Raw genomic sequence first — 26,868 nt, 5'->3', positions numbered from 1 at the left:
AGCTAATGCTCAATTCCTGCCAAGGTTTGCACTTGAGTTCCATTAACAGGCTAGAAAGGACCTGCCAGGGAAGCATGTTAATGTTTAACCCTTTACCCACAAATTCTCTTTCTCCTTGGGAGAAACCTGCATCTTGCCAAACCACCACCAGGCGGAATTTTGCTTTTGAATTTTAACATTCTTTGGTTTGGGAGGCTGACTGAAGAAAGGGAAGTTAACAGAAACTAGGCTTTAAGTGCAAGGTCCACACGCCTTTTTAAAACAGCAAGGGAGAGTGAAGCTGAGTCTGGGCCTGGAGAGTGTTCACTGGCAGAAATGATTTAAAGCTGAGACAAGACCCAAACCTCATTAGTGTCAGATGTCTCCTCTCTGTCCAGCTACAGCCAGAGCAGTACCTCAGGATGTGTGGTCAGGTCAGCAGCGCCAAGCCTCAGACAAACAGTCCATTTCTGTGTCTAGCAAGGGGGTGGGGAGCAGTTTTCAGCTGGGGAGTGTATTTCACTATATTTTTTGGTACCAGGAATCGAACTCAGGACCTTGCACTTGCCAGGCAGGTGCAGTGCCTCTGAGCTACATCCCAGGCCCCTCATAAATTTCTCTACAGTGAGCCATGGGGGCGGAGGTAGTGGGGAGCACCTCTCCCAATCCTACCCTCTGTGGACTTGAGGATGCTCCAGTCAGATCAGGGGTGGAGCAACTGCCCTTTGGTTCAGTGGTAGGCAGGGGAATGGTGGAGTTAGTATTGTTGGGGAAGAGCTGAGTGTCTGAAAGGATCACTTTTGAGTGGGTGGGAGCTCATGTGAGAGCTTGGAAACCTTATTTGGCGAGGGATCCTTTTTTTTTTTCTGGTATAGGGGATCAAACTTGGGACCTTGCACTTGAGAGGCAGGCGGTGGCACCACTGAGCTAAATCCCAGCCTTGGTGAGGGATCCTGACAGAAGAGAATTTGGGCTTAGGACATGAGTTCTGGGGAGGATCAGGGAATGATGAGACCACGGAAGGCAGCTCTGTGCTGAGTGAAGGGTTTACAGAACGGGGCAGTAGCCCCTCTGGAAACATTTGCTGGCTATGTGAATGAATGATGGTTAGGGAAATTATGTCAGCAATGAAGTTGAGGTCCCTGGGGCTAAGGAGTTTTATTTTACGTATGTTGGGGGTGTCACATTGCTAGAAGAGACAGATCTGAAGTATTGAAACATATTTAAATTTTTCTAATTTTATAAATAATACCTACATTGATCTTATAAACAGAATCGGACTTGAAACATTTTTTACTTTGAGACAGTGTCGCGATAAGTTGGGCTGGCCTCAAACTTGAGATCCTCCTACCTCAGTATCCTAAGTAGCTGGAATTAGAAGCCTGAGTAACTCGGTGTCAAAATCAGAAAATTTCAAGACTGAAGTTTTTAGCCATTGGCCCAAATTCCAGCACCCCCAGTTACTCTCCAGAGAATCTTAGGATTTCAATTTGGTATGTTGCCTGACAGACCTTGATTTACAAGTAAATACGAGATTTATAAACCATAGTTTTACTTGTTGGTGAGGAATTATGACATATTAATTGGATGGTAAGTATTATTCTGCCACTTGCTTTTGTCATTCAAAAAATGCCCTGGAGACCTGTGCATTGATCTATCTAGATCTACCTCCGTCCCTTGGACCGGTTCCTTGGGTTAAGTGACCCCCACTTTATTAGGCTGTGCTCCTCTTGATGGGCACTTCGGTAATTCCCAATTCTATGCCATCATCACTATGAAGAGTATCCCTGTACACAGCTCCTTGGCAAGTGTGTGGAATTAGTTTCATTAATTACCCAGGAAAGCTGCCATCCCGATGTGCTTGGCGCCCTTTGGTAAAATAGTTTTAAACTTTGACAATTGACCATGCACAGGGAAGGGGCAAAAGAACTGATAAGAAAAAAAGGTTTCCCCAAGGCTAGACTCCTTGGAGAAGAACAGTTTACCCCTGGTGATGTCTGCAGAATGGTTCATGGGGCTCATGCATCTGCAGAATGGTTCATGGGGAGCATGCATGTTTGCAGGTACATTCAAGGTGGCAGGATGTGGACTCACTGTGAGCAAAGCATAGAGGAAGTCTGTAGATTAGATGACTATGGCTGTCAGTCCCTGTGTCTCCTCTGGCAGGCTTCGTTCCAGCCCCAGGCTGCCCTTCACCTGTTCTCTGGAGATACAGGCAACATAGCTACTTGCTTGCATGTGCTGTGTGTATCTGTATCTGTATGGGAGCAATGCAAGTGCATGTGTCTGTGTGTGTGCGTGTGTGTGTTTGTGTGTGTGTGTTCTGTGGTCTGAATGTGTTCCCCAAAATTCATGTGTTGAAACTTAATCCCCAGTGCAACAGTGTAAGAGGAAGTGCTGTTAAGAGATGATTAGACCCTGAGGGCTCTGCCCTCATGAAAGGATTAGTGCCTAATAAAAGGACTAAAAGGAGTGAGTTCACACTCTCCATCCTTTCTGCCAAGTTAAGAGCACAGGATGCCTTTGCTCTGTAGGCTACAACAATAAGATACTACCTTGGAAGCAGAGAGCAGCCCTTACTAGACACAAAACCTGCTGGTGTCTTGGTCTTCAATTTTAGTCTGTAGTATTTTGTTAAAGTAGCACAGAATAAGCTAATACATCACCCTGCAAACCCAAATCTACTTGTCATTACATGTCTTCGGGGAACACTTCTGGTTCTCAGGCAGCTCCTTTATGTAATATGGGATGGGTTTTCCATTCCATCTGGGCTGAGGTTGGAGCCTCCTCAGTGGGATCTACCCCATTCCCTCTACTTAGTACAGACTGTTTTGTTTTTGGATTTGGAAGTAGCCAATCTCTTGGCTAATCCCTGGTCAACCCAAGAAATTCCCATTTTCCATATAGTCCATCAAACTATTTAAAACTCTTTGGTGCCCTGTGCTGCCCAGCATTAGCTCTGCAAATCATCTGTGGACTGCATTAATAATCTCATCACTGACATCCTTGTCATGTTCAAAACATTCTGTAATATTTATTATCCCTATAGATAACAAGATAAGTGTGTGGCCATTTCTTACCATTTCCATGTCTGGCAGACTGCATACCCTGATCTGGTGAGCTTAGTGCTGAAGGGATAGGGCAGAGGTCTTTGGCAATGGCAGTATTTTCTTTTCACTTGGTCTTTCAAAAGATTAGGTAGGATACAGCCGGGATCAAAAGATTAGGAACATGCTTGTAATTCCAGCACTCTGGGAGACTGAGGCAGGAGCATTGCAAGTTTGAACCTAGAATGGGCAACTTAGCAAGACCTTGTCTCAAAATTAAAAAAAAAAATTAAAGGACTAGGGTCATAGCTCAGTGTGAAGGTCTTAGGTTCAATCCCCAGTACTGTAGAAAAAAAATAGTATAAATGCAGATTTTATTATTTTTACTATTAATAAAAACTCTTTTATGATCATTTTTTTTCTTTTTCTATGATCATTTCTAACCATACTGTTTGCACATTCTCAAAGATGACACCAAAGGACGTGTTAATATCAACTTTCCCATCTGCAGTCATCTTTGATAGACTTCTCTTAGACAACTATGTTTCTTGTAACAAACTTTGAGTTATGGGGGAACCTGGTATTACCCTTCTGTCTCTGTTTCATCTGTGTTGCCATAACAAAATACCTTGAGACTGGATACTTGATAAAGAGGTTTACAGTGGACCCTTAACTTATGAACTCAATTCATTCCCGAGGGCTGATTGCAACTCAAATTGGTCAATTGAAGGCTCAGGTTCCTCTACACAGTCTTTTTTCACAGTCTTCACAGTCTTTTTCCTGCACACAGGCAGATCTCAGTGTCCTTAGAGAGACACTGGCCCAGGATTTCTCAATTAACCCCACACATGAAAGGATGCTGTAATGTTCCTACCAGAACTCTTTAAAGGTTAAATTTATATCTGAGACCATCTGGAAGTATAAGCAGCTGGCGCTTGGGTCGTAACTAAAGACTTTGGTCATAAATTAAAACTAAAATTCTGATCATAACCCAAGTTGTTTGTATGTCAGGCCGGTCATGACTTGAAGGTCCACTGTATTTAGTTCATAGTTCTTCAGTTTTAAGAGCATGACGCTGGCATCCTGGCAAGGGCTCCCAACAGGTGTCAGAGGAAAGGGTTACCCACTTGCAGAAAGGACTAGGCCTGCAGGGTGAGCCCTTTATATCAACCTTTTCTCCGGAGAACTAACTCACCAAGAGAAAAACATCAATCCCTGTGCATCCAGGGCCCTCATGACCCGACCACCTTACACTTGTCCTACCTCTTTTTTTTCTCTAAGGGAGGAAAGGTTTATATGACTCAGGATTTGTAGAGATTTCAGTCCGTAGTCAGCTGGCTCCAAGGCAGAGGGGGATTGCAGAGGAGAAACAGTCCATGGGAAGCAGACAGGTGAGGGATTCATCTCACTCTTTTTTTTTTTTTTTAAATATTTTAAATTCAAGTTTTAAATCAAATGCAGACTGACAATTTATGATGCCAAAAAAGGATCAATCATATAGTGATCTTTTAAAATATTAAATGAAGGGGCCGAGGATTTAGCTCAGTGGCTTCGCCGCCTGCTGTGCAAGCCCAAGGATGCGAGTTCCATCCCCGGTACCAAAAAAAAAAATCTGTAAAATATTAAATGATACACTTTTAAAATATATTCTTTCCAGATACAAGCTCAAAATGTTGATGTAATTACAGTTTTATATTAGAAAATATACAATTATCAGAACTAAGAAATAAACTTTTAATAATTTTCCTTATTATTTTAAATTTAGCAAGGCTTCTGAAAAACAATATGGTGATCATGCCACCTGTGGAGTGTTAACACATAGTCTCTTGTGTAAAAGACAAAAGAACTTTTTCATTTTAATTTGAAAAATTATACAAACAGTTCATACTTTTAAGGAAGATTATGTATTAACCAAACATATATTAATAACAGACTTCCTCAATGTGAATAAAATTATTCATGATCTTTTTCTGGTACCATGAAACGCTGGTAGTTACTGAATCAACTAATTTCCAGAGATAAACTAGTTTTTACCCTTTAACTCCAAATTCCCTTACAACCCCAAGTCTGATCCAATTCCAAAAGACTCACACTGAAGAGCACAGGTTCGCTATGCCTGAAAGAAATGAGCGAGGATAGTACAGGCCTTGTAATTAAAACGTAGACTGAAGTAAAAAGCATGAAATCTGGTGAAAAATAAAGTGCAAATGAGAAAATAAGATTTTAAACTTCTGGTCTTCTTTTTTCCTAAACCCTTTTTTCTTTTCCTTTTTTTTTTTTTTGGTACCGAGGATCGAACTCAGGTCCTTCCACTTATGGGGCAGGCAGCAGAACCACTGAGCTAAATCCCTGGCTCCTAAGCCCTTTTTTCTGACTAAAATTTGCCAGTGAATTCTAAACATGCTCTCTCACACTGGGATTCCTGAACTTTAAAGTGTTTACCTATAGTATTTTAAACCTAAATTTCTACTGAATTTCCCATGAGCTTTCCCACAAAAAGCAGTAAAATTCCATTGTCTGTCCTGTCTTTTTCTGTTTATTTGCAGTGCGAGTTAGTGCAGAGCAATGGTCCATTCATTCTTTTCTTTTTTCGGTACCAGGCCCTTATCCCACCCACTCTTGATAGTTCTGCCATGTCAACCTTGCTAGAGTGGGGACCAAACTTTCAGTGCAGGAGCCCTGACAGATACACTCAACACATTTCTCCAGCAGAGCACCTTTTCATGTTTTTATTTGCCTTTCATGTTCCTGCCCAGGCACAGGAGCCTTCAAAGAGAGAGGTCTTTCCAGTCTTTTGTTGCTAAACAAATCAATGGTTTTTATTTTTTCATTGTGATTCATTAAAGAATCTATGTGCTCATAAATTTCTCACCTTGTATATGGAAATCTCAAATTATATGTATTAAAATTTCTGTGTAAATCTGCCTTGCCTTAGCTCTTTATAAAGGTTAAGTACTCACATCTTCCTAAGTTTTTCTTTATTGTATCTCAGAGCACACCCTGGGTAAATTGAGCTAAGACTTCCTCATCTCTTTGCTAAGTAAGTGCTCAGCCTCTGGTGTTAAAGACATCACTTTGAGGCCTACCTCTATCACAAATTAGGTATGAACTAGGGGATCATTTAAAAGTGTTGAGCAGCAGGCTTATCACCTGTAAAGCACTGATAATGATGGTATCTGCAGGTGTACTTCAAGGACCAGTGAGGTAGTGTGCATAGCACATGATGACAGCCATAGAGCAGGATGGGGAGGAGCATGAGGAGGATGAGGATCCAGATCCCATCATTGTGTATTAAGTTGGCCTTGAACTTGCAATCCCTCTGCCTCCGCCTCTTGAGAAATTGGGATATTTTCTTCCTACATGCCCATGTGATGAAAGCCCCTACCTCATCCTCCTTTTGATGTCTTTTAAATTATTTTGTAGAAAACTTCAACACCCAACACCTACAACAGGCAAGATTTTCTAGAAACACAGAATCCCCTTTACAAACTGGAGGAGTTCATAATGAACCTTCCTGCAAGCCTGATTCCTGCCGAGAACCTGCACATTCTAGCTTTATGGGAGCTCCCTGGGTCTGTTTCAATAGAAAAGATTAATGAATCCGTCCACTGGCCACTCATTGAACTCAGAAAGGTTGCTATCCACAACAAGCCAGAGAGATGATCAGCTGAAGCAGTTAAAGATGATCACAGAACTCACCACCTGTGAAGTCTCTGATTAAGCCTGGGTTGCTAAAAATCCAGGGTCTCAGTCTTTGGAGAGTTTCCCTACTGCTTGTATCAGCTGCTGGGAATATTCTGAGAAGTCACCTTCGATAAGTCACAACAACAGAAAAGCCAGGCATGGTGTGCATGCCTGTAACCCAGGCAATCTGGGAGGATCACAAATTCAAACCCAGTCTGAGCAACTTAATGACTTCGTGAGATTCTGACTCAAAAAGGCTGAGGAGGGAGCTAAGTGTAAAGGCCTTGGGTTCAATCTCTAGTACCACAAAGCAGGGGGCGGGGAGGAAATGAAGAAAGAGAATATCTCCCTGACAAAGGCATTTCTCCAGCCTACCCTGCTCTGGCCCCAGTACTGATGGCTCCTAGAGCCAAGATAATTTTTCAGTAGATTTCAAGCCAACCTGATGTGGTCCACAGTGAACAATGTTGAGGTTGAATGATTTCCTCTCTCCTTTTTGTATTCACCTTCTGCCTTGGCTCAAGCACCTGAAAACCCACAGAAACTATTGTGCATGTGGCTTTCAAGCCTTTGGTACTTATGGTTTAATTTTCTTGATCCAGGATCCCACTCTAAAGGCAGGGTAGAACATGCACTCATTGAACACAACCATTGAACACAGTTTGAAAAGAAATGTGAACAATATGGAAGGAAGGAAGGGAGAGGAGGAAGGAGGGATGGAGGAAAGGAAAAGAAACCAGTAATGGTAGGTAGCTTTACCCCAAATTCAAAGTGTCAGAAATAGGGCCGGGGATTTAGCTCAGTGGGTCCGCCACCTGCCCTGCAAGCACAAGAACCCGAGTTCCATCCCTGGTACCAAAAAAAAAAAAAAAAAAAGAAACAGACATCATATAGGACTAGTAGGTTCTTTCGTTCTTTTCCCATGGCGAACTTGCTCTGCAACTTGAGTGATGGCACGCAGCACTTCCCATCTCACAGGAAATCTGTTGTTTCTTACTAAGCAGTAGGGTCTGTTAATAGTTACCAGGCAGGATTTCCTCCTGGTTCATTCCATTCTCTTTAAGTGGGGCAGCAGAGCAGAAACAGCATTGTTGCCACCTCTGGATCCTTCATGGTACCTGCCATTTCTGGCCTTGTGATTGTCTAGGAAGAAATACATACTCAAAAGCATGCTTTAGGGTTGACTTAAAATTCTTGGAGTTCCTTTTGCCAGTTTTATTTGTAGAACTAAAGTACATGCAAAACTTGGACAAGGAATTTGTTTCATTTTTCTCTGAAAGTTGTAGTCATTGGAAAGATGCAGGGGGGGATGGTGGTAAAGATCAAAGATACTGTTATAGAAAAGAGAAATGGAAACTATGAACCTGGGAAAGGACAGCAAATCTTGAACTCACACAAAGTTATAGGAGAACAGGAGGAAGGCTGCTGGAGGCTTGCTAGGATGTTACACAAAAATGAAAGCCAACTAGGAAACCTCAGGAATGAGAGAAGGATGTTGCCTCTCAGTGCAGGGAGGCACTGGTAACGTTTGTCAGTGTCTCTTCAGAATCTAAGGAATTTCTCATCTTTACTGCCTCAAGAAAGGTATTGCATCAATGTAATTCAGAGCCACTGTATTTTCTTTGACATGGAACATGTTGGTATAACATGAACAGAGGATGAACAACACTGTCTTAGGGCCACATCCTGGGTCAGGTTCCTACAGCTGTAGAGAGAGGCAAAAACAGCTGCAGGGACCTGGCTGGGGGTGTGGCCAACTAGTCTTGGCAATAACACTTTAAGAGGGCCGGGGATTTAGCTCAGTGGTTCCAGTGCTTGCCTTGAAGCACAAGGACCTGTGTTCGATCCCCAGTACCAAAAAAAAAAAATAACACTTTTAGCATTGAACATGGTGCCTCCTGAAGATTGTAATGGATGGAGGGAAGGAAACAAGTACACTTCATGGAAGAGTAGTTTCTTTTTTTTGGTACTGGGGATCGAACTTGGGTCCTTGCGCTTGTGCAGCAGGTGGTGAAACCACTGAGCTAAATCCCTGGCCCGAAGAGTAGTTTTTGAACTTTAGAGTGCATGAGAATCTCCAGCAGAGCTGCTTTTAAAAAGTACATTCCTGGGTCGGGGATTTAGCTTAGTGGCACCGCGCCTGCCTTGCAAGTGCAAGGTCCTGAGTTCAATTTCCAGTACTAAAAAAAGCACATTTCTGAGCCTCATGGCTAAGAAACTTTGATTTAGCTATGTCCGTCATCACTGTGTTCCTGGAGACTGATGCAGGTACCACTGAGATCGTTATTAGAGAGGCTGTCACAGTGGCTCATCATTTTTAACCTGTGGAGCAGGAAGGTGGCTGTATTGGATGCCATCACTGTTTTCCAGAGTGACAGTCATTGCTGTCTATGGGGAAGCAGAGGCGTTTGTAGAATTGCACAGGATGTTGGGCAGGGTTTTGCTTTCAGAGGAATCCGGGGTTGTGGTAATCACTCACAGGTCAGCATCCTTCATCCCCCGGGCAGCCTCATCACAAACCCCACATTTTCCTTAGGGTTCTTTGCCAACCACTTTACTTCATTCAAGGGATAAGAAAACACAGGGTATCATAAATTTAAAACTTCTCAGAGGTCTCCCCTACTGGTGTTTCTTTGGCTGTTCACTCTGGATGGAGGTGTTATGTAACCAGGCTGCTGCTACTCACTCCATGCCTTGTCTCTTTTCTGTAATTCATATTTTTTCCATGCATATTCTTTTTTTTGGTACCCAGGGTCGAACTCGGGACCTTGTGCTTGCGAGACAGACAGCAGAACCACTGAGCTAAATCCCCAGCCCTGTAATTCATGTTTCTTTTTTTTTTTTTTTTGAGGCAAGGTCTCGCTTTGTGTTCAGGCTGGCCCTGAACTCACTTTGTAGCCCAGGCTGGCCTTGGACTTGTGGTGATCCTCCTGCCTCTGCCTCTCGAGTACTGGGAGTACAGGCATTCACCACCAAGCCTGGCGTAATTCATGTTTCTTGCAAAGTGGAATCTGCCACTGACTAGCAGGATTCTTTTCCACGCAGTTTGATCTCCTTTCTGTCTGCCCTTCTGTGCCCTCAACTCCCCATATCCAATTATTGGAAGTGCAGTTGTACAGCTGTGCCGGTGCCAGCCCAGGGGGTGAAATGAGGTGGTATTTAGTTTGTTCTGCATCCATGTTCACAAGGGTTTTATGTGAAAGAATTCTTCATCAGTGAAGATACTGTGTGCTGAGCTGCTTTCCATGTTCTAGTCTTTGGCAGCCATAAAAGATTTTTTTTTCCCTCTCTACCCTCCTGTGCTTTTTGACTGAAGCAAATCTATTACTCTTGGCTTTTTACACTTGATGCCATTAGAGAAGTCCGCAAAGGCTCCAAAGAAACCCTGTAGTTGTCCAAATAGGAAACCAAAGCAGTTCCTGGGCAGCTTTATTTGGAGACCTCGCCTGCTTTCGTGATCTGGTGATACTGTAATACTGGTCTCTGGGATGGAAAGATCTCAGCCAGGATGCTGGGACTCTGATGTGAACGTGCTAGGGGAAGTCTGTCTAGATTGCCTCATCGGGGAGAACAGATGGCAGCAGAGCCTCCGGGTCTGAGTACCCCTTTGCCCAAAGGTGCCTGAGGAGTAGCAGCCTGATGACAGCTTGAAGTACGGTGCACTGGCTAATTGGCTTCCTCATTTAGTAATTTGTCTGCTTTCTTTCCTCTTCCTCTGCTTCCTCTCTTCTTGTAAACTGATAGCCTCCTGCGTCTTGAATAGACTGATAAGAGAGTCCCCTGAGCAGCGGCCAAGGGGAGGGGTGCTGGAGCCTCAGTGGGAGGATCATTTGGAGAAAGACACAGAAAATAACCATCTTTCTTGCCTCCACTTCCTCTGGTCACCTGTCTTGCCTTTTGTCTCCCTGGCATTTCCCCTGGCATTTTCCCTTTATACATTGTCCCTTGCCACCACTTCATCCTCTATTTCTCTCTCTTCTTTGATGGAAGAATTTCCCTATTTTATCTCTCTACTTTTTCCAGTCTTCACTTTTTCATTCTTTTATCCCTCTCACTCTGCTACTTGGCTTTCTTTGCTTTTGCAGTTGAACAAGTTAAAATTCAATTCCAAAAAGGAAATTACACCACATTTATCCAGGTTAAGCATACACACACACACACACACACACACACACACACGCGCGCGCGCGCGCACACACACACACACACACACACACGGTCTTTTTTTTCCTCCAAGGAAGAAAAAAATTAAAAACACATTTCCAGCTCATTCTGGCACCTTCATCCTCTTAAATGTGTTTGTCTTTAAGTGTCAGAAGTCCCAGGACACAACATCTCTGCTCATTGAAAGTGCAGATGCACCCCTCAGAGATTTTGCCCTTGGACCTGGAGAATGACATCTGGTTTCACTTAATAAGTCATTTTGTTCTCCAGGTGGAATTCAGATTATTCTGTGGCAAATTTAGAAGCAGATCTGCCCCTGGTGCTGGCAGGGTTGGGTCAAATGTCTTAGTCTGCCTTCAATCTGGAGGGGCAAAGTCGATGTCCCCCATCCCCAGGTGTAGTTCCCAGATGTGGCAGAAGAGATTCTCTACCTCCACCTCCTGGTGGACCAGTTGGCTACCATGGTCTGCTCTGGTACCATCTCTCCACTGTCATGGGCAGCCTGAGTGAAGCCCTCTGACAAGAGACTTTGCTCAGAGGGAAGGGGACAGTGGCTGCAGACCACTGTACTTCACCTTCTTTTAGTTATAGTTTACAAGGCCCACCTAGGCCAGTGGCTCCCATTTTGTTTCAGTGAGTAGAGGGCAGGATCTGTAATCATGTTTTCTAGTTCAAATCCCTACTCTGCTAGCTGTGTGACCTTTGGCAAAGTATTCACCCCTTCTGAGCATCACATCAGTTCCCACATAAGCTTTATAAAATACATTATCTCTTTTGTTTATAGCTGTATCTCAACATCTAACATGCATAGCACTATATATACGTGTGTGTGTGTGTGTGTGTGTGTGTATATATATATATGAAAAAAGTGTATAAATAATCTCCCCCAGGGATAAAGGTAGTTATTAAGAGCAAGAAGGCCAAATAGCCTGGGTTCAGATTCTATCTGCCACTTACTTTGTGAACTTGTCCAAGTCACTCCATCTTCAGTGCTTAGTTTCTTTTGGAAAACAGAGAGGATTTGCATTGGTTTCCTAAGGCTACTATGACTGATTATTGCAAAAAAAAATGATGGGTTAAAACACAATTTTATTCTGTGAGAGCTGTGGAGGGTGAAAGTCCAAAATCAAGATGTTGAAGAGCCGCTCTCCCTCTGATGGCTCTGGGGAGAATTCTCTCTTTCCTCCACCAGCTTGTGGTCATTGGCTTATGGCAGCAATTCTCTGCCATGATCTTCACATAACCTTTCCCTCTTCTCTCCTAGAAATACACCTGTCACTGGATTTAAGATATGCACAGCTGATCCAAAATAAGTTCATCCTGCAATCCTTAATTACATCTGCAAGGATCCTTTTCGCAAATAAGTTCTCATTTATAGTTTTCAGGGGTTAGGACATGGATGTATCTTTTTAGGAGCCACCATTCAACTTGCTACGGGGTTGGTGCGAACATCAGTTGTGTTAATATAAGTAACATGTGAAGGAGAATGCCTTTCCAGTGGAGAGGGAATTACTTTTTTAGATTTTACAATACTCCTATAATAAAAGTTGAGACAGATGTATATATATTATTACGGTGTCTAGCACACAGTAGGAGCTAAGGGGATGTTACTTATTATTTTAACAAATCTGTATTGATGACCTACTGTGTGCTAGTGCTCTGTTCTAGGTGCTGAGAATGGAGTAATGATAAATAATGCATGATAAACAATAATAAAGAACAAAGGGCACAGACCAACTGTTCTCTTTGACCATGATTACTTGCGCTATCGTTTTTTATGCATACTGTCTCATTGCCACCGCCGCTGCCATGCGTGCTGGCCTCCTGGTGCTGAGGCACCCTAGCATGGCCCTGAAGAATGAGTTCCTGTCCGGAAGAGGTCAAAGAAAACAGCCTGCAGTCAAAACCAAACTTCTGCTTGTGGTTTCAGAAGCACGAAAGATCAATTTTAATTTTAGCAAAGCAGAGCTCAAAGGTTTGGGGTTTGGTTTTCTAGGGAGCGCTTTTGGTTTTCTAATTTGTTGGGATCTAGTAGAGGAACAGGGGACATCAATCTCGTCTGAAGCTTCTGTTAGCTCCTGGTCCTGGGGTGGTGGCCAGGCTGCTGGGGGAAGGGCGTGGGCAGCATGCTAGCCCGGTGCGGGCTTGGCTGCCTGGGCCAGGCTGAGAGGCCCATGGGCAGTGGGCCACAGGGTACACTAACCTCAGCAGCAGTGCTGGTCCCCATTGCCATGACAACAGCAGGCCATGCCAGGAGACTCAGAGAATGAATTAAATGGGAGGAAATTGCTGGTGCCCTCCGAAGCAAAAAAGGAATTAAAGCAAGCTTCTCAGGAATCTCTGGACATTGCTTTGACCTCCACTCTAATGTTGAACATGTCAGCACGGACACCATAGGTGTGGGGGTTGGGAGGACCTGCCCTCCCACAGCCTGACCTTCAGAGAAGGAAGATTGATTGCACAAATGACAGGCGCTGGCTTTCCCTGACCAGCCCAGAATGAGAACGCTTGCAGTGGGTGGCAGCCTGTGCTCAGCAAGGGCAGCGATGGCTGGTTTTATCTTTCAGCTCATCCCACATCTGTTGAGTTTGCCCCGATGGGACACGGTGACCTGGAAACTCACACAGAGCTCTGTTTTGGAATAGATTATATAGAAAATAAACAAGTGGGATAAATAAAGCACAGGGCAGGAAGTAATGGTTTTAAAAAGTTACCAGGAAAACCACGGGTGAGGTCAGGTTCAGGAATCCTATTGCTTCGGAGGCCCTCAGATCTGACATCACCACGATTGCTCAATAGAGACCTCCAAGTGGAGCAGTTGCTTTTGGAGTTTGCTCAGTACTCCGTGCGCTACCAGGCAGACAAGCCCTGACCTACTTTTTTTCTTTCTTTTTCTAAAAGAAAGTTTTGCTGCTTATTATGAGACTTCAAACAAGCAGAGAAGTCGAAGAAATGTGAGTTTGCAGGCCTTGGGAGATTCTTTAATATGTCAGACCCCATGTGTCCCTCATAGAGATGAGCCAGCCTCCAGTGGCTTCATGGGGACAGGACCAAAGCCAGAGCCTTGGCATAAAGACAGCCTTCTTCCTTTTGCTCCCTGGACCTGGGCTGTATCCTGGGAAACTCTGAGCCTCAGAGGGCTCGGTCCTGCAGAGAAATAGGTAAAGTGGTCTTTTGAGAGGTCACACCAGAGGCAGGCTGAAATGGAACCTCCTGGGGACAGGATCACGCATTATTCGGCCCTCGCTGCAGCTGCACCAGTGACTTCCATTACATTTAGAATAATATCGACACTGCCATGGTCAAGGCCCTACCTGACCTGGTCCCTGCTGACTTCTCCAACCTCATCCACCATGCCCATATTTCTCATGCCTTTCCAGCCACATGCATGCACTTTGTGATCTTCAAGTTCTACAAGCTTATTTCCTCCTCAGGGTCTTTGCACACAATCCTTACCTCTGCTATGGAAACTCTGTGCCCAGGTGCTCATGAGCTGACTCTTCCTCTGATTTGCACTTAGATGTTACTTTCTCAGATGGACCTGTGCCATTTCTGTGTCAAAAGCAGGTCTCGCTCCTACTGATCACTGCTGAACACAGCTCTCTGCTTCATTGCTGCCGGGCAGTTCCCACTATCTGAACTCTTTTGATTCATTGACTTTTTACTTCTTTTTTTTTGTTTTTGGTACGAAGATTGAACCTGGGACCTTGTGTTTTTAGGGCAGGTGGCAGAATCACTGAGCTAAATCCCCGCCCAACTTGTTTACTTCTTAATTCCCCTCCCTGGAATGTAAGCTCCATGAAAATAGTGAGCCATCATTCCTATTCCTCACTATTATTCCAACTTCTGAAATAGGGCCTGGCTTTTCGATGGTGCCCAGTAAATATTTATTGAGTGCTTTCTAAAATGTTGCCCAGGAAAAAAGATTGAAAAATCCTCAAGGAACGAGTTTCCCTTGGCCTACTGAACCTGATTTTAAATGCAGACTGCTCCACAGAGCTACTTTCTACCAAGCACTCACCTGATGGACCTGGAGATCATGGTGTTAGGTCAAAGACTCCCAGAAAAAGAGGTGCTTGCGTTGACCTCAGGGTCCTTAGTCCATGACTTCAAGGAAGATTCAAGTTCTGAGTCTCAGAATATGATATGTTTGGATCTTAGCCTCTGACAGTGTATGGCCTGAGCAAAGTATATTGTTTTAGGATGTCACAAATGTGATGTTTTGTATTTCACCTTATTAAGTATCCTCATCTCTTTGACTTTGATGCTATTTTTATGACCAATTTTTTTATGACCGATTTATTTAGTGAGAAAAAGTATAACCACATTGACTCCTGTCTGCTAAAAACATTGAGTGTAAGAGATCGCTCTACTTGTATAGTTATCAGTGTCCCAGTCTTCTGTCCACAAGTAAATACTTACATTTTGGTTAACCAAATACGGTAGGAATTAGCTCTTATAGAAGTCTTTTATTTCCATCCTCTGCCATCTTTCTTTGAAGAGACTGATTAAACTCCCTGCTTCTTTCTGTGTATCCCAGTGCGAAGTGGATTCACTGTGCACTAATACCTGACTCCAACTTCCCTGGGCCTAGTGAGACTGAACACCCACGCACATGGCTGTATAAGTTATACCAAGCAGGAAGTTACAAACAACCATTCAGAGCCCACAGAAGCCTAGGATTGCTATGAACTTGTCCCCCGAGGTTCAGAAAAGCTGCACAGGGCAAATAAAGTCCAAATTGTGTGTCCCACTCACACTGCACTGACAGGACCCCAGAGAGCAGACTGGCTTGGGTTTTGTACATTGGGGAAACAGGACTTACTGGGAGGAAGCATCAGAGGACACCCTGTCACTAGGGGGGATGAACAGGGCTGAGGCTGTATCAGCCAGTTCTTCTTATCTCAGAACGTCACATCCCTAGCATGTGCTCCAGTCATTAGTGAGAACTACAAGGGAAAAAGAGAAGAGAGCCGGGCTAGTCCAAGGCTTCTCAGAGAACCGTTCCGCACACTGGACAATTAATGGATGGCGCCAGACTCTAACCTGATAATATCTTTGTGCTTGCTTTTGTTCTTAGATTTTCTTTTGATTGTATATAAAAATTTTAGTCTACACAGATAGTACGAGAAACATTATTTACTCACAACTGAAATTAACAAAGTTGAGTGGATCATTTGTATATGTGCTTTATAGTGCTTATTACATTTGATTATTCATCGAGTAACACATAATACTATTTCTTTTGTTATGATGTACTTCAGTGGTATTACTCTTTATGTATGCTAATGTATGCTAGTTTTTTATTTGCTTATTGGTTTTTGTTTTTTTTTGGTACTGGGGATCAAACTCATGACCTTGTGCTTTTGAGGCAGGCGCAGTGCCACTGAGCCAAATCCCCGGCAAAATAACTGCAGTTTTTTTTTTTTTTGGGTACTGGGGATTGAACTCTGGTCCTTGTACTTCCTCAGCAGGCAGCGAAACCACTGAACTAAATCCCCGGCCCCTGCTTATATTGTTTTTGCTTGTTTGTTGCAGTGCTGGGGATTGAACCCAGAGTCTTGTATGTACTAGAAAAGTGATCTACCACTGATCCACATTTCCAACCCTGTATGTGTGGTTCAGAAATGCTTTTCTTTTGACTTGAGGTTTTGCAGGTTCATCCTGTAGACCCAGCATACCTATTGTGTTATTACTGTTGCCAGTAATCCACTGTGTGAATATAGCACAATTTATTCAATACCCTATTCATAGATATTTTGCTATTCTCTACTATTTTAATACTATAAATGATGCCAAACTGAGCATCCTTACATACATTTCCTTGTATACATATGTGAAATTTTCTTCATTATCTATCTGGAAGTAGAATTGATGGGTCATAAAGTATGTGCCTTTTTAAGTTAGAAATTAAGAAGTCATTCCCTAAACTGTTTAAATTTATTAACAGTACCATTAATGATACAGAAGAGCTGCCATTTCTTCCCACTCTCACAAACACCCAAATAAATATTTAATAATATCTAATTTTTTAAAATGTTTGGATTTGCCAGTGAGATTTGATGGTGAAGTTGAACATCTTTTCATTTGTTATGAGACATTTTGGTTTTTAATTTTTCCAGTGAGTTGCCAGTTATATCCCTTGTTCATTTCTGTATTAGGTTGTCTATTTCCTACTGATCTATAGAAGTTCTTTAGAAAGTATGAATAGTAATCTTCCAGATCTATGTGTTGCAAGTATCTTTTCCCACTTGGTTGTATGTCTTTTATATTTCAAGTCATTTATCATAAAGAGTTTAAAATTTCTCATGTTGCCATATTAATAAATTATTTCTTTATACATTGTACTTTCTTAGAGCTTGTTCAAAAAAAATCCTTCCTTATCATAACATTTGTTTTTCTTCTGAAGATACAGATTGCTGATTTTTTCACATTTAAGTTTTTCAATCATTGGCCAGGGATTTAGCTCAGTGGTGCCGCTGCCTGCCTCACAAGGTCAAGGTCCTGAGTTTGATGCCCAGTACCAAAAAAAAAAATTTCATTCATCTAAAATTAATCTTATGTATGGTATGGTCAGAAATTAAGTTTTTATCTTTCCATATATGTGCCCACTTGTCCTGGCCTCACACTTTGAATAATTAAACTTTATTATGTACCCTTAATAGGGGCTGTGAAATAACCTTGATCAGTCTGAAAACAAATATGAAAGAGATGACTTGTACTAGTCCAAGAGACTCAGCAGAATAGCAGTGCTTCCCATACTCTATGCTAGAGATTTTCAAACTCCAGGGTACCTAATAACCCCTAGGGGAGTGAATAAAAACATGGAGACTCCTAGGACCCACCCCAGATCACTCAGTCAGACTCTAGAAGTGGGAAGTCCAGGCCAGAAATTTGCAGTTCTAACAAACATCACAGGTGAGTTTGATGCAAGTGACCTGTGGACCACACTGAGAAACTTATCTCTCTGGGTCTGCCCCTCATAACAGAACATATAGTTGTCTCCTCTTCATCCTTTACCTCTTCCAGGGGACTCACCTTAACATATACATGCTCTCTCATTTACATATACACGTTCTTACTTTCATGTGTTAAAAAGGCTCCCTAGCCACCCATTTAATAAAAATGGGAAGAAACCCAAGCTTTTCCTCTGTGACTGTAGTGAAGGGTTTAATTCTCCTAAAGGAGTCAGATATTTGTTAGGCTGATAAAAATGAACTCCAGGGAGACCAGAGAACCTAGAGATCAATAGTAGGTGCCTGTTTCCTGTTCACTCTGCATGTTTGATTCTGTTATCTCCTCTCTGTGCAGTTTTGCTACTTGGTGCAGAATCTATGCTTTTCATGCTGCTTGAAGACCTGAAAAAAGTTTTACAGTTCAGAAGACAATTTAAGTAACAAGAATTCACGCATAAGCACCCAGCCTTGGAGGTGTTTTCTCTGCCTGCTGTCAGCACGCAACTCCCAGAGAAGGCCTAGGTGGCCTGTGATCTAAGCCCTTTCTTGGGATATCCTAGACTCCTCGGCACCAAGAGGCCAGGCAGCCTTTCATGTTGTAGAAGCAGGAAGATTGAGTTTCTCATACTTGCATGTGCGAGTGCAGAGGGGGCCTTGTGGATGAGTTGCTGGTGGTAACAAAACCTTGTCTGCTCATTTAAAATGTTAAAGAGGCCAGAGAAGGAACATTACTTAATGCAAGGGCCCTGGAGCTTGGCTTCCTGGTAAACCTAAGTGAAAACTCAGAAGGCTTACCTGGAATTTTTTTTTTTTAACTTGGAGAGAGACACTTTTTTCTATTTTTCATCTTAAAAGTGTTTTGCTACTTTCAGAATATGATGGTTCTGGCTGTTGGGATAGCATACTAAATATATGCAAATCATTAGGGAATAGCTATTCTTCTTGTTGCTTTACCTTCAGGCAAATTCCAGACCCCAAAATGAGAACAATGGGAAATCTGGCCTTTGAATAAATGCCTCACTGTGTAATTTCTAGAAACCAAATGGTATCACCCTCAGAGCTTTTCCTTTGACTGTAGATGGGAAATCTGATCATCTTTTTTGTCTTTTTTTTTCTCTTGTGGTCCTGGAGACAGAACTGAGGACTTCACTTATGCCAGGCAAGCACTCCCTGCTGAGTTACACCCCCAGCTGTGATGTTTTTGCATTGATGAAGATTACCCTTCCTTCTAATATGTTTCAGAAGAAAACAAAATTTCTAATTTTTGTCTTTGTTTTGAGTATTGTTAGTTAAGCTAAGTAAGGCAGAAGTGCAAATAATGACTCATGTGGACAAATAAGAGCATTTGTTAGGAAAGCAGGAGAAAATCCTGGGGAAAGCATCACCTTTCTAACAGGTGTGCGTCTCTGGGATTTATCTCTCTGGGTCTCTCTTGGGAAGCGCTTTGCTCTATGTTTGCCTGGTGTTGACAACACTGAGTCCATTTCCCTGGCCACAGATAAAATAGAGTTGTTCATTATTAACCTCTTGGACTTTGCACAGACACCAGCTTATGCAATTTAGCCATCACCAGGGGCCGGAAACCTTTGGAGGTGTGGAGTGTCTGCACATCCACACCACAGATACTGAGGCCTGGCTCAGGCTCCCTATGCTCACAATTATAGGAAAATCCCATTTAATTCATCATTAAAAGGATTGACTGACCATTCTTATACAGGACTTTTGACACATATATAGTTAAAATTTTACACAGGGTGTTCATGAGGGACTCATTGAAATCAATGACTACTAGTTATCTGTTGATAATCAGATAACAGTAGGATTTTGTTCCTATTGATACTAATTAACCAATCCTTATTTGTATTAAATATAGTGAAATATGCCAGGCATGGTGGTGCACACCTATAATCCCAGAGCTCTGGGAGGCTGAGGCAGGAGGATTACAAATTGGAGCCCATCACAGGCCATTTAGCAATTTAATGAGACTTTGTTTCAAAACAACAAATTTTTTTTTTCTGTTTTGGTCCTACATTGCTTCTATCCATTTTATTCTATTTCTAATATCAACTGACCTTAATAAACAACACAGCTTTCACTACAGTTGATGCACAATATCAGCATATGTGCAATATAAAAATGAAAATTTACAAGTAAAATTTAGAAGTATTTAGCTTAGGGTTACAGGTGATGAAAAGTTAACTGAATAGTAAGTTTACTAAGTTACAAAACAGTGCACTTCTATATATCAGAATAACACATGACTTCACATCAAGCAAGACTAACAGTATTCTATCAGTCACATTTCTAGGAGAAACTAGAGAGGAAAAGTATCTTTGTTTAAATTGAGGGGTGGGAATATTCTAGTAATAGTTGATATTATACCACTGGCAAGTGGAGGAATGTCTTGGTATATTCCTGACTCCTTTGCTTTAGGAATTTGGCTTTAAAGTTGTGTCACTGAGATTCAGATATTCTTTGAAGCAAAACCACTTAAAAACCAGTATTTTGTGGGAAGGAGAGAAATATTACAAGAGAGCAAAAAGCTTAAATGTTTCTTGCTTTTTTTTTTTTTTTTTTTGGTACCAGAGATCGAACTTGGGACCTTGCGCTTTCGAGGCAGGTGCTGGAACCACTGAGCTAAATCCCCGGCCTTAAATGTTTCATTTTAAGAAAGGTGGGAGCTTAGATAGTTTACATAAATGCAGATTTATTTATTTATTTATTTTTTTTAGACAGGGCCTCGTTGTGTATTTCAGGCTGGCCTAGAACTCAACTACATAGCCCAGGCTGGTATTGAACTCATGGCAATCCTCCTGCCTCAGCCTTCTGAGTTCTGGGATTACAGGCATGTGCCACCATGCCGGGCCACATAATTATTTTATATGACATAAAATTCATAAAGCCACCTTGTTAGAATTGATAACAATCAGTGCTAGCAAATGGTCAAATTTTACATTTCTCTCAAAAATGTTACTGCTGTCACACAGTATTTTCTGTCTAGATGTTACTAGTAGAGAACACTAGGTAAAAGTCTTCAGATGCAGAGACAATCCAGATGCTTATCAAACTTCTGAAATGTAACTACACTCTACAAACTTGGTTCCAGAATATGAAGTCAATGGGCAAGTCCAGCGGCTTAGAGGTACACAAAAGTTTCAACTGATCATGACCAGGCTTTTAAAGTGCCAAGAATTATATATATGCTGGTACTTATGTTTTATTAATATAATAAATTCTAATGAAGTTTCTTAGGTGTATCCAAAATGTCAGAGTGTAATCTTTTTTCTCTGGTGTTCGTATTATTTGTCCCCTCAAAGGACTGAAAATGAACACTTGTGTAGAATGGTATGGAAAAGGATGCACAAGAAACTAATGACTTTTCTCAGAGGTACCTCCCCTGTCAACACTATTTATTAATTTATTTAGTTTTCTTGAGACAGGGTCTCACTATGTAATTCAGGCTGGCCTTGAACTCACTGTAGATCCTAAGCTGGCCTCAAGAACTCACAGTGACCTCCTGCCTCAGACTCTTGAATGCTGGGATTACAGGCGTGTACCACCACACTGACAATACTCTTAAACATTAAGAGTTAGATCAAAAGAAATGTCAAATTCAAGAGGACTTCCTTAAACATAGCACACACATATTATAACTTCCACCTATTGTGAGGCCTGATTCTTGCACTACAAAACTCAATGATAAGACATTTCTTACGTATACAAAATTTAAAATGTTCTTAACAAAAAGCAAACACCAAGTAGCCTTCTGAAAAAGTGGGCACCTCCTGCTAGCTGGTTATGATGATTTCAATTGCAATGTGTGGGACTCGCTGAAAGGAGATTGTGCAGGTGTCCCTGCTGGTCCTGACAACTGCGTCAGCTGTTTAGGTGTAACTGATGATGGCATGACTGTAGCAACAGGCTCCTGGGACAGTTTTCTTAGAATCTGGAATTAACAATGCCAAGTATTTTTTTCTGTTCTCCATCACTATCTGGAGAAATTAATGCCACAGCCTATAACTGTGAAAACAAATTCTACCTTGTATTTGCAGGTGAAGATTTTTCTATTACTGTATTAAATACAAAAAGCTTTCAGTAAACTACGAAAAAAAAACGTGAAAGGAAAAACAAGGCAGGGTGCTTGCTGAGATCGAAAGGACCAGGGTATTCATTAATTTGAGGAGTTAGTTTAATTTAACCTTGATAAATTGTTGCTTGTACTGTTTTGGGTTTTTTTGTGTGTTTTTTTTTTAGTCAAAATAAAAATTTAAAATGATCTGGGGATGTAGCTCAGTGTGAGGGCTCTGGGTTCAATCCTCAGTACCCCCCGACACACACACATCAGAAGCAAAATAAATCCTTTCACCCTCTTTAGGGAGTTCTGGAGTTCATATCTGGCCACATCCTTGACATTGCTTCTTCAGTGTGTAACAGACATCTCAAACTCTTTATGTCTTAATATATTCTACCCCTAACTTGCTTCTTTCTAAATCTTCTGTAGCTCATTAATAGGCTCCATTATCCACCTCAATGTTGAAAGTACAAGTTCAGGAGTTAAACTAGAATTTTCCATTCTTGCCACTTCTAATCCTTTAGCAAATTCTGTTGACTTTACCTTCATACTTGAATCAGTCCACTTCTCTCCATTTCGTCTGCCCCTGTGCTTATGCAGACCCCGGCCTCCTCTCTCCTGGACCATCACAGTGCCTCCTAACTAGTTCCTGTGCTTCTACCATTGATTCTTGATTAAATTCATTCTTCCACCTAGGAGCCAAAATTATCTCTTTAAATTAAGTTCATTCTTGTCACTGCCCCATCTAAATACTTCTAATGGACCATTTCCAATATTGTCCGGCAAACTCCTCTCAGACCAACCCTCACATAGAGAACAACCATAGACTCTGGGGGGAAAAAGAGCCAATTACTTGGAGGTACTGAAGAGTGACTGAAAGGGGACATAGTTGGGAGAGGGTCTATACATAAAAAATGGGATAAAGTAAGGGAGTGTCTTCAAATTCTAAGTATAACTGTCCCAGATTATGGCCAACCTCTAAATTATGTGTGTTTAGGATGATCTCCAACCACCTGACTGAGGCTTACAGAGCTCCCAAAAGTTGTCAACTACCAACCGTGCAGGGAAGATAGAACTTGGGGATTGAAAACAAGTCAAGTCCAGTTGCTAAAATAATGAGATAATATTAAACATTATCTGGAGGATATTAGAATCCAAAGGCTTTGCAACATTTCATTTTCTTTGGGATACAATCCAAAATTAGTAGACATACAAAGAGGATGATGTGACTGCAAAAACAAGTCTTCACATCCATGTGTTGAATGTAATCAGACAGGAACTTTAAAGCAGCTGTTACAACTGTGTTCAAGTACATAAAAGAAAGTATGCTCACAATGTATGAATCAATGGGAATCTCAGCAGAGAAAGAGAAGCTATCCAAAGAGCCACATGGACATTCTGAAAGTGAATAGTGCTGTATCTGGAAAAATTCACTTGCTGAGCTTAACAGAAAATTGGAGGTTACTGAAGAAAGAGTCCACAAAGTTGAAGATAAGTCAATAGCAATATTCTAGGCTGAAAACTGGAAAGGAAGAAGACAAAAAAATAAGCTGAGCCTGAAGGACCTGTGAACAATATTAAAAAGTCTAACATACATTTAATTGGAGTTTTTGGACTAGAGAAAAGGACTAGGCCCTAGTAAAAGTCATGCACTTAATAATTTGTGAAATCCAGTGAGCTCTGAGTAGAATAAATACATAGAGAACTCCACCCATGCAAATCATAATCAGTCTGCAGAAAAGCAAAGATAATGAACATTGAAAGGAGCCAGAGAGGGAAATGATGGGAATTACTGACTGTGACTTTATAATCTCCACGGGTCTGAAAACAGTGCAATAGTGACTTTAAAGTACTGAAAAAAAATCTGTCAACTCAGAATCCTTTGTGCACATAAAGTCACTTTAGGAATGAAGGGGAGTTGGGTGTGGTGCCATGGCTGGAATCCCAGCACTCTGGAAAGAGAGGCAGGAGGATTGCAAGTTTGAGCCCAGCCTGGGTAACATAGTGTGAACATCCCTCAAAATAAAGTATAAAGTGGGGCCAGGGATGTAGCCCACTGCAAAGGCTCTGGGTTCAATCCCCAGTACTGAAAAAAAAAAGAAGAAGAAGAAAAAGAAAAAGAAACAACAACAAAAAAGAAGGGCAGTGGACATGGTAAGTATGTGTAAGAATCAGAAAGGTGATTTTTTTTCTCTTAATTCCTTTGAAACACATGTGACTGTTTAAAGGGAAATTTCAACATCGTGTCTTGGGGTTCATTATTGTCTTATATCTAAAAACTATTGTATAATGAATGAAGATGGAGAAAATGAACTTATACAGTTGCAAGGTTCTCACATTCAGATAATAATGTTAATTCTACATCTGAAATGTTAAGGAGGCATACTGTAGTCTGTAGAGCAACTACTAAAAAAAAACCCAAAACACAAAGAGGTAGAGCTAAAAAGCTAATAGAGAAATTACAGTGGAATTCCAAAACAGGTTTGGTTAACTCAGTAAAAAGGAGGAAAAGAGGAACAAAAATAGGAAAGATAGGCAGAAAGCAAATAGTTAAATGTTAGATTTAAATCTAACCCCTGGAGAGGGGCCAGTGGTAATAAATAATTACAATGAATGTAAGTACAATAAACATTTTGATTAAAAGCAGTGATTGCTCTCTTTTCCGGCTGAAACCTTGGAGGTTGTCGAAGAGAAGAAAAAGAAGGTTCCTGCTGTGCCAGAAAAAGTGAAGACATTTTGAAGAGCTGAAGGTAAAGTGCCCGAGAAAGAAGTTTGCCCAAAAAATGCTTCAAAAGGCAAGGAGGAAGCTCATCTATGGAAAAGCCAGGCGCTATCATAAGGAGTACAGACAAATGGACAGAACTGAGATTCGAATGGCTAGGAGGGCAAGAAAAGCTGGAAACTTCTATGTCCCCGCAGAACCCCAATTGGCATTTGTCATCCGGATCAGGGGGATCAATGGGGTGAGCCTAAAGGTCCATACGGTGTTGTAGCTTCTTTGCCTTCGCCAAATCTTCAGTGGTACCTTTCTTAAGCTTAACAAGGCTTCAATTAACAAGCTGAGAATTGTGGAACCATATATTGCATGGGGTACCCAAACCTGAAGTCAGCAAAGCAAGTGTGGCTATGGCAAAAGCAATAAGAAGAGAATTGGCTTGACCGATAATGGACTGATTGCTCGATCTCTTGGTAAATATAGCATCATTTGCATGGAAGATCTGATTCATGAGATCTATACAGTTGGAAAATGCTTCAAAGAGGCAAATAATTTCCTGTGGCCCTTCAAATGATCTCCACGAGGTGGAATGAAGAAAAAGACCACCCATTTTATGGAAAGTGGAGATGCTAGAAATAGGGAAGACCAGATCAAGAGGGTTATTAGAAGGATGAACTAAGGTATCTACCATGATGTTTTTATGATTTGGTCAGTTAATAAAAAGTATCTGCTTCCAAAACAAAAAAAAGCAGTGATTGCTAAAAATGAAAAATTCAATCATAAGTAACCCATTTAAGTATAATGACACAAATAGAATAAAAATAAATGGATAATGATAGAGCATGCAATTGTTAAGCATAGGAGTTTGGCTCTATTAATATTAAAGCAGATTTTAAAATATAGAGATGAGCGACATGTGATAAGATGCTTAGTGCATAACTGACCAACCATAAAGCTGTATGATCCTAATGACAGGTCTTCAAAATACATGTGGCAGAAATTTACAGAATTAGAGGGAGAAATAGACCTACCCATAAGCATTACTAGAAAACTCAACAATTGACAAAATAAGTAGACAAAAATATAATTCACCACCAGGAATAACACCACCAGTCACTTTTATCAAATATATATGCGACAACTCCAAAAAAACCCCCTTCTTTTCAAATGCTTGGAGTGCGTTCAGCAAGATAAATGATATCTGGGATCATAAAACAAGTTTTAATAAATTTATAAGAACTAAAAGGATACAGAATATACTTTCTAACTATAATGGAATTAAATTAAGAATTAAAGTCAATATCTAGAAAATATAAAAATTCTGAATATATGAAAAATAATACATTTCTTATTGGATCCCTCTTGTCATTTGAGTCTTGGCTTAAATTTTACCGTTTTTCTTAATCAGCTTTTATTGTTCTTACTATGAGAAAATACCTGAGAGTAGGTGCTTTATAAAGAGAAGAGGTTTGTATAGCTCAGTTGTGGAGACTGAATGTCCAAGGTCGGGTAGCCTGGTCCATTCAGCCTCTGGTGAGGCTCCCCTGGCTTCCTCCTAATGTGGCAGATGGCGCTACTGTGGAAGTGTGTGAGAGGAAGAGATCACATGGTGAGACAGGAAGCCAGAGAGACTGGAGAGGGGCCTGTGGCAAATTCCCACTCAGCCCCACATCTTACACCCCACTTGCCACACTGGGCACTAAGCTTCCAACACATTACCCCTTGGGGTATCCAGTCCAACCATAGCACCTCCTCAGTGAGGCCTCCCGTGACTGCAGTTTATGGTAAACACTCCAGAGAAGTCCTACGGTGGTGCTTTGGTTTACTTGTATTGTAGCATTTATTCACCTTACAGATTTTTGTTTTTTGTTATCATTGGTTTGTTTCCCCTCACTAACCTGTAAACTCTGAGGGAGTAGGGGCCTTGTCTTTATTGCTTATGCTGGAATGGTAGCTGAAGCACAGTAAATGCTTAATTGAAATTGCAGGATGAATTAAGAGCGAGTATGTGATGCCTGTAATCCCAGCACACTGAGAGGCTGAGGCAGAAGGATTACAAGTTCAAGTCCAGTCTGGAGCACTTAGCAACTTAGAGAGATGGTGTCTCAAAATAAAAAAAGGCTGGGGCTATTGCTTAGTACGAAGACCCTGGTTTATCCCCAGCACTACATGCACACACACACACACACACACACGCGCGCGCGCGCGCGCGCGCGCGCACACACGCAATGAATATGTGGGCAGCACAGT

The 26,868-nt window shown here is 41.6% G+C and overlaps 1 pseudogene across 1 annotated transcript in view; it reads left to right on the top strand.

Moving 5' to 3' along the window:
• The window catches only part of LOC101717212 (large ribosomal subunit protein uL30 pseudogene), a 185,837-nt pseudogene extending 160,471 nt beyond the window's left edge, over positions 1-25,366 (top strand). The window contains exon 6 of the transcript XR_015438791.1: positions 24,583-25,366. The product of XR_015438791.1 is annotated as a large ribosomal subunit protein uL30 pseudogene (transcript). The remainder of the gene's footprint in view (positions 1-24,582) is intronic.
• Positions 25,367-26,868: the final 1,502 nt, after the last annotated feature.

This window comes from Heterocephalus glaber, unplaced genomic scaffold, assembly GCF_053883595.1.
Source record: "Heterocephalus glaber isolate CG9 unplaced genomic scaffold, H.glaber_assembly_v1.0 deba00001463, whole genome shotgun sequence".
Taxonomy (NCBI): Eukaryota; Metazoa; Chordata; class Mammalia; order Rodentia; family Bathyergidae; genus Heterocephalus; species Heterocephalus glaber.
The sequence above is the reverse complement of the archived record's forward strand: the minus strand, read 5'-3'. Positions and strand labels throughout refer to the sequence as shown.